Genomic DNA, 12,317 nt, shown 5'->3' with positions numbered 1-12,317 from the left:
TCAACACACTGCTTGTACCTCCATCCCCATTTCAGGAGCCTTGTGGGGAAAGAGCATCTTGTTGTATCTAAGTGATGGTCTCTCCGTTCTAAAAGAATTTCTGCAACATTATTGAGTGGGACAAGGAAGGATTAGCAAGTGCTCAGATTACTTGAGCAATAAAGATATACTGCCACGGGCCTTTTCATTTGGAACTCAGTCTTGGTCAATATCAACATCTTCCGGCAAGTCGATAAATCCCAGTATCAACCGCAGTGGAAGAAGTGTCAATGCCTGCCACCGGCAACTTAGTTTATGGTGAATCAAGACCTCGAACGAGGCTTTAAATTTGCTGATGCTTTTTTCTGTGGGGTTTGCCGCGGATCACCCAGCCAGATCGATTCGATGCGTCGTGCTGGGGAAGAGGAAAAGGTTTGTGGCTCTCGGAGTATTAGCAAGTTCATTTCACGCTGATGCTGTGACAGAGGCCAGGGGAAGGTTTACAGAAGCAGCATTCATCAAGCCGGCTGGTCACCCACGACATCCCTCAGGCTCAGAGTAGAGAGACAGAGAAGGGAGGGGCTGGTGGCTGGCAATTCCTAGGGAGTATAATGGCTTTCTTATGGGGGTAGGAGGGCAGGTAGTAAAGAGGAGAAAGGATCTGGAGTCTCCGATGGCTTCCAAAGCCACAGAAGACCCAGATGTGGGCAGTGGCCTTGTTCATTTCAGCCTTCAGGAGTTATTTGGGATGAAGCGCGTTTTTCCCTCCCCAGAGAGTTTGTGGCAGATTGACTGCAAAAATGGCCCTAATTCTGCACCCTTCCCGTACCATTTGCAATGTGACTTGATAGTTCTTCCCATCAAGGGGTTGAGTCTGTCTGTCTATTTCCCTGTTCTTTGAATCTAGGCTGCCTTGTAACTTACTTTGACCAATAGAATGTAGCAGCAGGAGTGACAGACTATCAGTTCCAAGCCTAGGTCTCGCCCACCTCCTTCTCTCCCTCTCTCTCTCTTTCTCCACCTCCATCATGAGAGCAAGATCAGCTAGCCTTCTGGAAGATGGGAAGATATGTGGAGAAGAGCCAAGTCTCCCCAGCTGAGGTCATCCTAAACCAATCAGCCTCCGGCCAACCAGCCCACTAACCACAGATGCATAAGCAAGCCCAGCTGAGCCCTGATGAGCCCAGCCCAGATCGGCAGAGCTGACCAGCCAATCCATAAACCTGTGAGCAATGATAAATGGTTATGTTTTAAGTCAGTGAGGGTTGGGGGTGGTTTTTTATGTAGCATTATTATGTCAATAGATAATTGATACAGGGTTCATCCAATTGTTTTAGTAACCAAAGCAATGCCGGGGGGAAAATCACACCAGGCCCTGAACTTTGGGGTTCATCATTCTCTGAGGACAAGAGTTCTACCACCTGGGGCTAAAAACCTGAAGTCTGTACACTACACACAGGCAACAAAAAAAACGCAAGGCCAGCCCATCCCTTCCCCAGACTGCCAGCAAAAGGCCATTCACATTTGCCCAATTTAACTTGTTCTTAGGGGCAAAGGTCATGATTTCCAAGACAACCAGCCCAGCTTTAGCTCCAGGACTCTGAACAATACTGCTTTTTTTCAGGAATGGATGGGCAAATACCCATCTGGCCTCCACTTCCCCGCTCTGCCTCTCTGAGTCACTGAAGCATTTGGTGTCACTGGCAGGGTCAGCCATCCCAGGCTAAAAAAAATGGGAGTATGTGTACTAGTTTTTTACTGCTGCTGTAACAAATTACCACAAACTTAGTGTCTTAAACAATACAAATTTATTATCTGACTGTTCTAGAGAAGAAGACTGACATGGGTCTCACTGAGCTAAAATCAAGCTGCTGTCAGGGCTGCCTTCCTTTCTGGAAGCTCTAGGGGAGAATCTGTTTCTTGCCTTTCCAGCTGCTAGAGGCTGCCCATATTCCTTGGCTCATGGCCCCTTCCTCCATCTTCAAAGCCAGCAACAATGGACTGAGTCCTTCTCACGTCACATCTCTGACCTACTCTCCTGCCTCCCTGTTCTACTTTTAAGGACTCAGGTAATTAAATTGGACCCAATCAGATCCAAAATAATCTCCCCATCTCAAAGTCCTTAACCTTAATCATATCTTCAAACTCTCATTTGCATTGTAAAGCAATATAGCCACAGTTTTCGGGGATTAGGACATGGACATCTTTGGGGGCCATTATTCTGCCTACCATAATTTCATTGTGATTTTGTATAACAAGGATTGAAAGATAGGAAGTTTTTCTTTTTCTTGGATAGTGCCATAGAATTGATGGGTCTCACCTGAAATTCTATAAAATGGGCTCATGTTAGAGAAGAAGGGAGAGATGGAAATGAACCAGGATCAATAGGATCCCATAACTCATGCACTAAGTTGCAGGGCATCCCTCCCTCCATGAAATGGTGGTCTCACTGCTAAGGAAGCAGGATCTGTTTCCCAAGTCAAGGGCAGGATTAGATCACCTTAGTCCACAAGGAACACAGCTCTCCATAATGTCATACCCCTGCACAGAACTTCCAGAAGCTGGTGACACCCCTCGTGGCAATTCCAGGGAGCTATTCAGGAGCCATAGCAGGCTCTGCAACCAACAAGGTTCTTTCCCCCACTTACTGAACTCTTGTGCTAAGAGTTGAAGGACTGCAGAGATGGATCTAAAAAGATTCTGCCCTCAAAGGGGTTACAGACTAGAGGTTATACAAAACAGGCACTTAAATGACGACTTAAAATTTTAGAAAGAGAAAAGCATCACAAGAAAAAAGCCGATTAAATGTGATGGAAGTTCAAAGCAGGAAAAGACGGGAAGTGTGCAGAGTGGATAGGGAGAGGAGGAAAAAAGAAGAATCTGGGAAGGCTTTTTGGAAGAACTTAAGGAAGCATAATATAAATTTAAGTTATAAATTTTATAGCTTAAGCTGAGGTAGGCAAACTTTTTCTGCAAAGGGGCAGACAGTAAATATTTTAGGATGTGTGGGTCATATGGTCTCTGTTGCAACTACTCAACTCTTCTGTTGTAGTGCAAAAGCAGCCATAGACAATAAATAGACGTGTGAGCATGTCTGTGTTCCAACAAAACTTTACTTATAAAAGTAGGTGGAGGGCCAGATTTGGCCCACAGGCTATAGTTGGCTGATCGCTGTTTTAAGCCACACTGTAGGCATCCAGTGAAAGTTAGCATAATCATGAAAGGATTTATAGAAGAACCATAATGCTTTGGTTAAGCTTTGATGAATGGCTAGAACTTGAATATGAAGGAAGAACAATCAAGAAGGTAGAATTAGCAATTTTTGTGAGATACCAAACAGACCAGCTCCTCAAGAGTTTCAAACAGAGGATTTTGGATGGGGAAAATACTTGAAATACAGCTAGTTTAAGTAGGGTTTTGTGGAGATCCTTGATAGACATGTAAAGAAGTTTAGATGTAAGACAACGGGAATTAGGGAACTAATAGTTTTTGAGCTGGAAAATTATGGCATGCAAATCTTTTTCAAATCACTAAGTTCAGGATTGGCCTCTGGGGCCATGCAAACATGCAAAGCAGAGGTCCTGAGGACTATGCCCACAGGATTAAAAACTTGCCCTTGTCCCCAGTCAGCAAGTGGTCATGATGCCACCTGCTTCCACACACCACTGGAGCTGATCTGCAACTCACACATAGCTGGGCCCAGATTCCCAGAAGATCCTAGGTCCACGCCCCTTAGGGTGTGGGCTTGGCGTCCCCAAAGCATCGGGCATATTTGCCTTCCTGTCCTCTGCAAAGGGGACTCTCCCTCCATCTCTTCCCCTATGCTCTCCTCCTGCACCTCCTCCTCCTCCACCCTGGAGCCCTCCTGCTGCTGTGAATCTTATGTTGTAACAAATGAGTTACCAAAGCCTCCAACCCGCTGCTCATCGATATCCCCAGCAGGAGAAAAGCAGCCACGATCTGGAGCTGGGACCTTGTTAGAGTTTGTAATGAGCTGACGGGAAAATATTTCTGCCCGATTAGAATCCCTAATGAGCTGCTGACTTCGGTGAGCAGGCAAAGGCCAGCTTCCGGCTCTCTCCCCAACCCCTCCCACACTTCTCCTTGCTCCCAAGCAGAGCTCCAGGCAGGAAAGCGTTCTTTGCCAGCAGGTAAAACCATAAAAAACAAACACAAAGCAGCCCCAGAAACTCGCTGCCCGTCCCTCTTCTCCCTCTGCCTAGGAAGATACCTCCAACTTATTCATTTTTCCATGCACACTGACCGCTGCCACCTGCTAACACCCTAATGATGCCACCTGAACTGAGCCATAATTGGTCACAGGTGCCCCATGGGTCCTGGCGAGGTCCTCACTCAGAGAGCGATGGAAAGGGGGAGAACGCAGCATCTGACCAGCCGCTGGAAACATGAGACCACAGGCCAAATTCCCACTGTGACCAGTCAGAGCAAAGTCTCCAGTGTAAAGAATTTTGCTCAGGTTCAATTCAGAGAATATTTTGATATCCTTATTTTCTTCCAGTTGACGGGTTTTAGAAAGCATCTGGATTAGTTCCCGAGTGAATTGATTCACCACAACAATGATTTTTAGAAGAAAAACAAAAACCCACAAAATATTTATTTTGGGGGTAGTTCATGGTTCAATAAAAAAATAATATTTGGGTTCAGTTTGGGATTCGGGTTGTGCTTATGTTCAAGTCCCTGTGTCAGAGGGACTTGAATTTTTAAAAGCTTAAGAGATATTCACATAGTCCTGAGTTATGAATTCAGGGGAAAAGGAGACATTTCATGGTGGTAGGAATAGAAAGAACTCCAGGATTGGGTAAAATACCCCTTGGGGTGCCTGTGGGATACAGCCCAGTCTGGCCCCTCTGCCCAGCAGGGACAGCTGCCATTTCATTCCTAAGGGATCCCCACCACTACCAAGGAGTCCCTTTGCTGTGCCCCCCACAGAAGCAGGCTTCTACTCTAAACTAAACCACAAAACATTAGATGTTTTTAGCTCCCGCCAAGCAGATCACACCAGAGCAGTTGTTCCCAACCTTGGCTATACATTGCTATCACCTGGGGATCTTTAAAAAATGCCAATGCCAGGCTCCACCCTCAGAGATTCTGATTTAATTGGTCTGGGGCATGGCTTGTGTATTGGGACCTTAAGTGTGTGGCTAGAGCTGAGAAGCAATGGCCTAGAGTAATGCTTCTCAAACCTCAATGTGTATATGAACAGCCTGGGATCTTGTTAAAATGCAGATTCTATTCAATAGGTCTGGGTGGGGCCTGAGATCCTGCATTTCTAACAAGCTGGTCCTTGCACCACCTTGAGTAGAAAGGATCTAACATATCATCCTGCAGTGCTACTATATTTATTGGACACTATATTTGCCAGGATTCTGTCAACTGCAATCAACAGAAATGCAACTCAAATTGGAATAATCAAAAGGAGGAATTTATTGGTACAAATAAATGGGAAATCCAAGGGTAGGGCTGGCTTTAGGCATGGCTGCATCTAGGAGCTCACATTATGTCACTAGAACCTTCTGTTTCTACTTTGCTTCCCCTTCGGTTTGCTCCATTTTCAGGCAGGCTCTCTCTATGCGGCAACAAAGCTGGTCCACGTGGTTCCAGACTTACCTCATTCACACAGCCAGTGAAGCCAGAGAAAGGAGCCTGCCTCGCTCTCTCTCACACTCCATACTGGTCCCCAAAAATGACTCATAATCCCCAGCTTGGGTCATATCCCCACTGCTGGGCAGGGACAGGCAGAGCTCCACGGTTAATAGCCTCACCTGAAACACAGGTATTGGAAAATGACAGTTTCCCAAAGGACAGAATGCAGAGCAAACCACCAAGGAGCTGATGTCCCCCCCTGAGCACCACAGCTAGGTGCCAGAAGCTCGTCAGACTTCCCCTACCGCCTCCCCTTCTCTTGCCATGAGCTCTCACCCACCATTACTCTCTCTGCTCCTCACAGGCGGGTAAGGTCCTCCCTATTGCTCAGCAATACGCCCCTTATTGATTCAACCCAGTCAGATGCTAATGTCCCGGGTGGGCAGAAACCAAGAAGGAGAGCCTTACACCTCCAGCTTCCTCCATCTTTTCTGACCCCCAGGACCAGGAGAGAAGGAGGACCAAAGAACAGACAGTACTTCAGAGATGGAAAAAGCATTCAGAGATCACGCCGAGTCCCTCCCTTTTATAGATGAGAACACTGAGGCTCAGAGTGGCTAACTTGTCTAAGAGCACTCAGGCAAAGACTGGCAGAGACAGACCCTAAATTCAGGTTTTTCTGACCCCAGTCCCGCCCTTTGTCATGATGTTTATGTTGCCTCCTCTGAGAGCAGAGCCAGTCCAACGGAGGCCCAAGGCCTCCAGCACACCACCTCATGGCTGGTAAGAAAGTGAAGGGGCTGGGCCTTGAACTCACATCTCTCACTCCTGAGCTTGTGCTTTTAGCCACTGTGCTGCCCTCGGTATCGCTCAGTTTACCTAGTGCTGGACAGGCTCAGAAAGGAAGTCTTCAAAGACGACATACTGCCCCCAGGCCAAATGTGGCATCTGTTCTTGGCCTCTCTGTGCCTCCACTCCTTCATCTGTAAAATGGGCATCATAAGAACATCGACCTCATAGGGTAGTTGGATGAATTAATACACATGAAGCTCTTACACTAATACATGGCACGTGGTAAGCACTATGTAACTATCAGGTTTGTTTATTTGTTAGTTAGGGCTACACAGTGTTCAAAATGTTGTTTAAAGAAAAATATGAATTAGTTGCCAATATTTTATAATCATATTTTTGTATGAGAATCCAGATATCTAGATTGTTTTGGAAAATTGAGAGATCTGACGTCACTTTACCATGGGGCAATAACCAGCTGGAGCCAGATCACAGCTGTCCCCTGCCCTCCTCCACGGCTTATGCCCTTTGGGGGATTGCTGTCACTTCACTTACCTAGCCACCCACCCACCTAGCCAGCATCCATAGGCATCTGAGTTTGAAACACCTGCTCTCTGCTTCCTAAAATGCACAGAGTGAATGTACTGGATGGAAGATGTGCCAGCCACATGTTCATAAGGCAGGCTTTCCACCTGCTCTTACACCCATTTAAAGATGAGGAAGCTGATCTCAGAGAGGCTAACTGTGCCTAACTCAGTGTTGGAGGGGCAGAGACTCAGAGCCCAGGTCTCTTGGTTCCTAATTCAACACCCACCACCACCTCTGAGCAAGAGCCTGAACTCAGAAGCAGCTCAGGGAGCGCTCACAATGTTGGGAATGGGTGGGGTGGGGTGCAAAAGGCCTGAGGGCTCTGCCCACCCTTGCTGGCTCCCTGGACATGACGGGCCATGAGACAGGTGGCTTTCAGCTAGACCTGCCAGACAAAATCCAAGATGCCAATTAAATTTGAATTTCAGGTAAATTTCAGATAAATGACCAGTTTTTTAGTAAATATGCCCCATGTATTATTTGGGACCTACTTATACTTTAAAAATTCATTGAATTTCAGATAATGAATTATTTTAGTATAAATATATATATTTCAAACAATGCATGAGACACACTTCTACTAAAAAATTGGTCATTTATCTGAAATTCAAATTTAGCTGGATGTCCTGTACTTCCATTTGGTTAATGCGGCAACCCTAAAAAGTCCCAGGGACCTCCGCCTGTCCAGCCCCAGGGAAGCCAGAGAGGGAAAGAGAGGAGGAGGAACCGCCCAACCTAGAGCTGTTGGGAGCTCTGGCCTGGGGCAGCCGCAAAATGGCCACACCGTCACCACCGCCACAAGTTAGAACTTTCTTGGTCTTCCTTACACTTATTGCTCGAGTCAGTGCGTTTTTTTATTCTCTATTGTGGGCAAGTGCTGGGGCTTCCAGAGTTCATCCAGCCCTGCCGCCGCTGCATTTCTGCAGTCACCAGGAAGCCGGCCCGACGTGTCTCAAACAGCTGGGCTGGTCGTCAGTTGATTCAGTGTTGTTGTTGTTTTCGATGATAAATCCGACCCTCGGGCCGGGAACCCGGCAGCGCGCCCCCTGGACGGAGCGGCGACACTGCCTGCGGGGCGCTGCGCGGAGCACCGCGGGCCGGCTGGGCTCGCTCCGGCCCCCCGCCCGGCTCTCCGCCAGCCGCCTCGCCCGCCCTCCCGGCCGTAATGATCCGTGACCGCGCAGACACTGGCGGCCAGACTCCCCCCGCGGCTGGGACGCTCCCCCCTCCTTCGTTGACACAGGCGCCTGGGTTGGGGAGGGCGGCAGGCGCAGCCCAGACCTGACTGAGGGTGCCTCCCCGATCCCTGGCCCCCAACACGGGGCGGCGCGATCAGCCCCCTGCAGGTACCTGCCCAGGTGAGACAGGCCCAGGAAGGGGGCGGCAGGAGCGCGTGAGGGCGGGGACACACACACACACACACACACACACACACACACACACACAGTGTCGGCCCTGGCTTGGGCCCAGCCGCCTGTTCTGCCAATCCACCCCACTCCCTGGGTTAATGATCAGGCCGGAGGCTGTGCCAGCTGTTCCGGGTGGAAGGTGGCAGCGCCAGCGGGAAGACGTGCCAGCCTCAAGCTTCCGCCCCTTGCGCCATTCCCCGACTCCTAAAACCCCAGGCTGCCGCCCACAAGAAAGCAGAGGGTTCCAAGGCAAATCTCTCACGGGAGGGGGACTGCCCCTACGTCCTTCAAAGAAGCCAGGAATTGTCGCCAAGAAAAGCGCAGCTGATGCTCGGGGCGGGGGGGGGGGGGGGGGGGGGGGTGGTGCTCAGTGCAAGGAGAGGCTGCCCCGCCCGTAAACTGTGTTGGTCGGATTCCTTTTGTCTTCCAAGTTTCCCTGGCCTCCACCCGCACCTTCTTCCTCCCGGTCCAGCCATCATTCAGCTAACCAAGTGTTTGCTTGTCTGCTATGCAGTTCTCGCTGCCTGATGAGGTACAGATATGTATGTATATGTTTGACGTTGTCTCTCCCTCACCTCGCCCCATTCACTGCTATACTCCCAGCCCCTACAACAGTACCTGATATGCAAAAGACTCTAAATACTTGTGGTGGACTCATGATGGCAATTGCCTGAACTGAAGAGGGCTGCCTGGCCCAAAGTCACACAGGCCCACAGGCTGGCCCACATCCGTGAACTGATGGAGGTCTGGCATCTAGGCCCCACCCAGGATGACTGTGAAGGGCAGGTCTAGCTCCCAGCGCCTTGCCAGGTTGGCTGAGGCCAAGGGTGGCTCTCTGCCTGCTCCTGCGTCTGTTCCCTCCTTTCCACAGGTGTTGGTGCAAGGACACTCCTAAACAGCCTACTCGATAACCTCAGCCTCCGAGTCCGCTGCTCAGGAAGCCAGACCACAACAATACGTATTTGTATTGTTGAGAGAGAGAAAGGAAGAAAGAACTTTGACGCTTTACTGTTGATCACCTTCCACGTCCAGAAAGTACCTCAAATCTGCCTACTTCTCTGCACATCCAATGCCACCACTGTAATCATACCCACTATCCCCATTCATTTGGAGCCATACACACCTCTGCAGCAGACACTGTTGATGCCCATCCCTCTAGCCTCCTTTGAGTTCACCTGCAGCTGTGGTGGAGGGGGTGCTGAGATGCTGGCAGCTTCCCACCTCAAGCTGCTCCTCTGCCTAAGGGCTTTCTCCGACAGCACAGTGACTTGCTCAGCCCAGAGCAGGGCAGCCGGAAGTGTTAGAGATTTACACTCCCAGGGACATTCCTCAACCAATGAGAGCAGGAGTCGTAGATAAACACCTGTCCCCACCCCTCAGGAGAACAACGCTGAGGCAAGTTCCACGAGATTCCTCAAAGGTCCCCAGTGGGATTCAGCCCCCCTGGCCCACAGCGGTAACCATGCATTAATTCACCCTTTATTTATTGGCTTTTCTTCTCTGTTTCCCCATTCTCTCACTGTGCTTCCCAAATAAAAACTACCTACACCCAGATCCTTGTCTCAGCATCTGCTTTTGGGGAAATGCAAGCTAAGTGAGCCTCCTAATCACCCCACCCCCACCCTGACTTCTGCTCTTGCTGCTTTGAGCTTCTGAAAACAGCACTACAGGGACACTGGCCTCTTTCAGTGTCACTCAATATCTATTTGTTGAGTGCCTACCATCTGAGGCATTGGGATACAGCAGCAAACAAGAGTCGAAATCCTTGCCCTCGTGGAGCTGACATCCTTCCCCCCAAACCCCCATCCCTTCCCTCCCCAGCACATACACTTGCTTCTCTTGTCTCACTCCTACTTGCCATTCAAGTCTCAGCTCAAATGTCCCATCCTCAAAGAGATCTACCTGCCCCACCCCCTTCCCCATCTAACTGCCCCTCCCATAACCACCCCACAGAATTGGTTCCTTTCTCCTTACACCTGTCACCAGGTATGTCTCCTCCACCATCGTGCTCATTCCACAAGGACAAGACTATGTCTGTTTCACTCTCACTGTATCCTCTGCCCTTAGCGCTGTGCCTGGCACCAAGTGAATGAATGAATAAATGAATGAATGAATGAATGACCTAATGGCACTATTGTCATAAGTGAAAGTTAAGAGTAGAAATGAGAAACTCATCCTCGTGAATGGACACGGAGAGGCAGAAAAGGAGAAAATTTCACGGTAACCAGTACTGGTTGACGGAGTGACCACAAATTTTGGAGTCCTAGACCATCCAGTAGCAGCAAGGATGTCCCTGGGGCCCAGAGAGAGTGGTGAGGGAGAGAAACAGTGAGATGCAGAAAGAGCAGGCCACCAAAAGCAAACCATTTCTTCCTCCTTCACCATCTCCCAGCCACAGGATGTCAGTGATGGAAGGTATCTCAGAGACCATCTATTCTCCCATTTCACAGGTGAGAAAAGCAAGACCCAGAGGCACCTTGGTCTAGTGAAGGTCCTATGATTAGTGACAAGGCTCCAAACACTGAGATCATTGCTCATTGCTTGTTAAAGCCTCAGGCTGGCCCATTCCGGGCTTAGGGACACTGTCCTCGACCATGCACAGCTCATTGGTCTAGAAGAGATGGCTTCCAGGCTCTGTATCAGCAATCAGTGATTTGTAGGATGGTTATACCCCTCTCCTTGTACCCTGATACTCCCACATTCCTTTCTCCCTTTGAAGGACTGCTCTGGGGTCTGAGTCTGAGTCTACCTAGACTCCTCCTTTCTAAAACACATGCTTTGGGTTCCAACAACCTCTCCCAGGATTCAACTCTTGCCTTATTCCTGCAATTTCAGGACTCCTCAAAGAGGCTCAGTGCCCCCAGGATGCTCCGTGCATCCAGATGTGACTCGGACAATAAAGGAAGCTTCCCCCGTTGACACGGTTCTAGGCTATGCCCCACTCATTTTGGTTTTGGTCCCAGAGATAAACTTCATCCCAAACTGAATGGCAGACTATCAGCGATGACTGGGTAGTGTCCCAACCAAAGTATTTTTATACCTGGTCTTTAGTATTTCAGAAGAATGAGCAAACATATAGAAAAAATAGTAGTTCACATTTATTGAGGGCTTATTATGCGCCAAGACCTATGCTAAGCACTATATTGGTTTTAACACAACAATCCTATGAGATAGAAACTTTTATTATCAACCCCATTTACTTATGAAGAAACTGAGGCTTAGTGAGGTCAAGTGACTTGCCCAAGGCCGTGCAGCTAGTAAGTGATAGAACTGGAATTCAAGCCCAGGTCCTCACGCTCTCAACTTCCTCCCACCGCCAAACCACTCACTCTTTCAACCAGAGATCAACCAGGACCCAGACACCAAAAAGGAAGCCAAGGGTGTGCCAGGCACCAAAGTCTCTTCAGAAGATGGTGCCCCAGACCCAATCAGTCATCAAAGGACGATATGGCCTGATGATACCCAGGTAAGAAGAAATGGTGACCACTGCCACATATGACACAGAATCGCCACCTTCAGATGACCCCATGCCTGCCTCTGAGTCTCGTTCTGGGGCCCAAAGCAAAACTGTGAGGCTTCAGAGCACTCAGCCCCCCTTCTCTGCCCACGCCCTTTCTAGCAGTCCTACCCTACACTCTCCCAACCCCCTCAGCCACACACACACACACACACACACACACACTAGCAACTCCGCATCGCACCTGGCACCACTCCATCGTGATGTAGCGAAGTGGATAGGGTGTTAGTGATATGTTATTCTTCAAGAGCATCTACAGTTTTAAAGTGGATATAGAAGGAGGCAATACTGAAACAAAGGAATAGTTGCTTCTCTACCTTAGAGTGTCTCAATCAGCGGTAAGATCATTTGTTCCTATTAACAGTAAGAATACCATAATTTGTGAATTAGCTCCTTCTTGGAAAACTAGAGTAAATTCAAGATCTTCTCTA

The sequence above is a fragment of the Diceros bicornis genome, chromosome 24 (assembly GCF_020826845.1).
Source record: "Diceros bicornis minor isolate mBicDic1 chromosome 24, mDicBic1.mat.cur, whole genome shotgun sequence".
Classification (NCBI taxonomy): domain Eukaryota; kingdom Metazoa; phylum Chordata; class Mammalia; order Perissodactyla; family Rhinocerotidae; genus Diceros; species Diceros bicornis.
Note: the sequence above shows the minus strand (reverse complement) of the source record.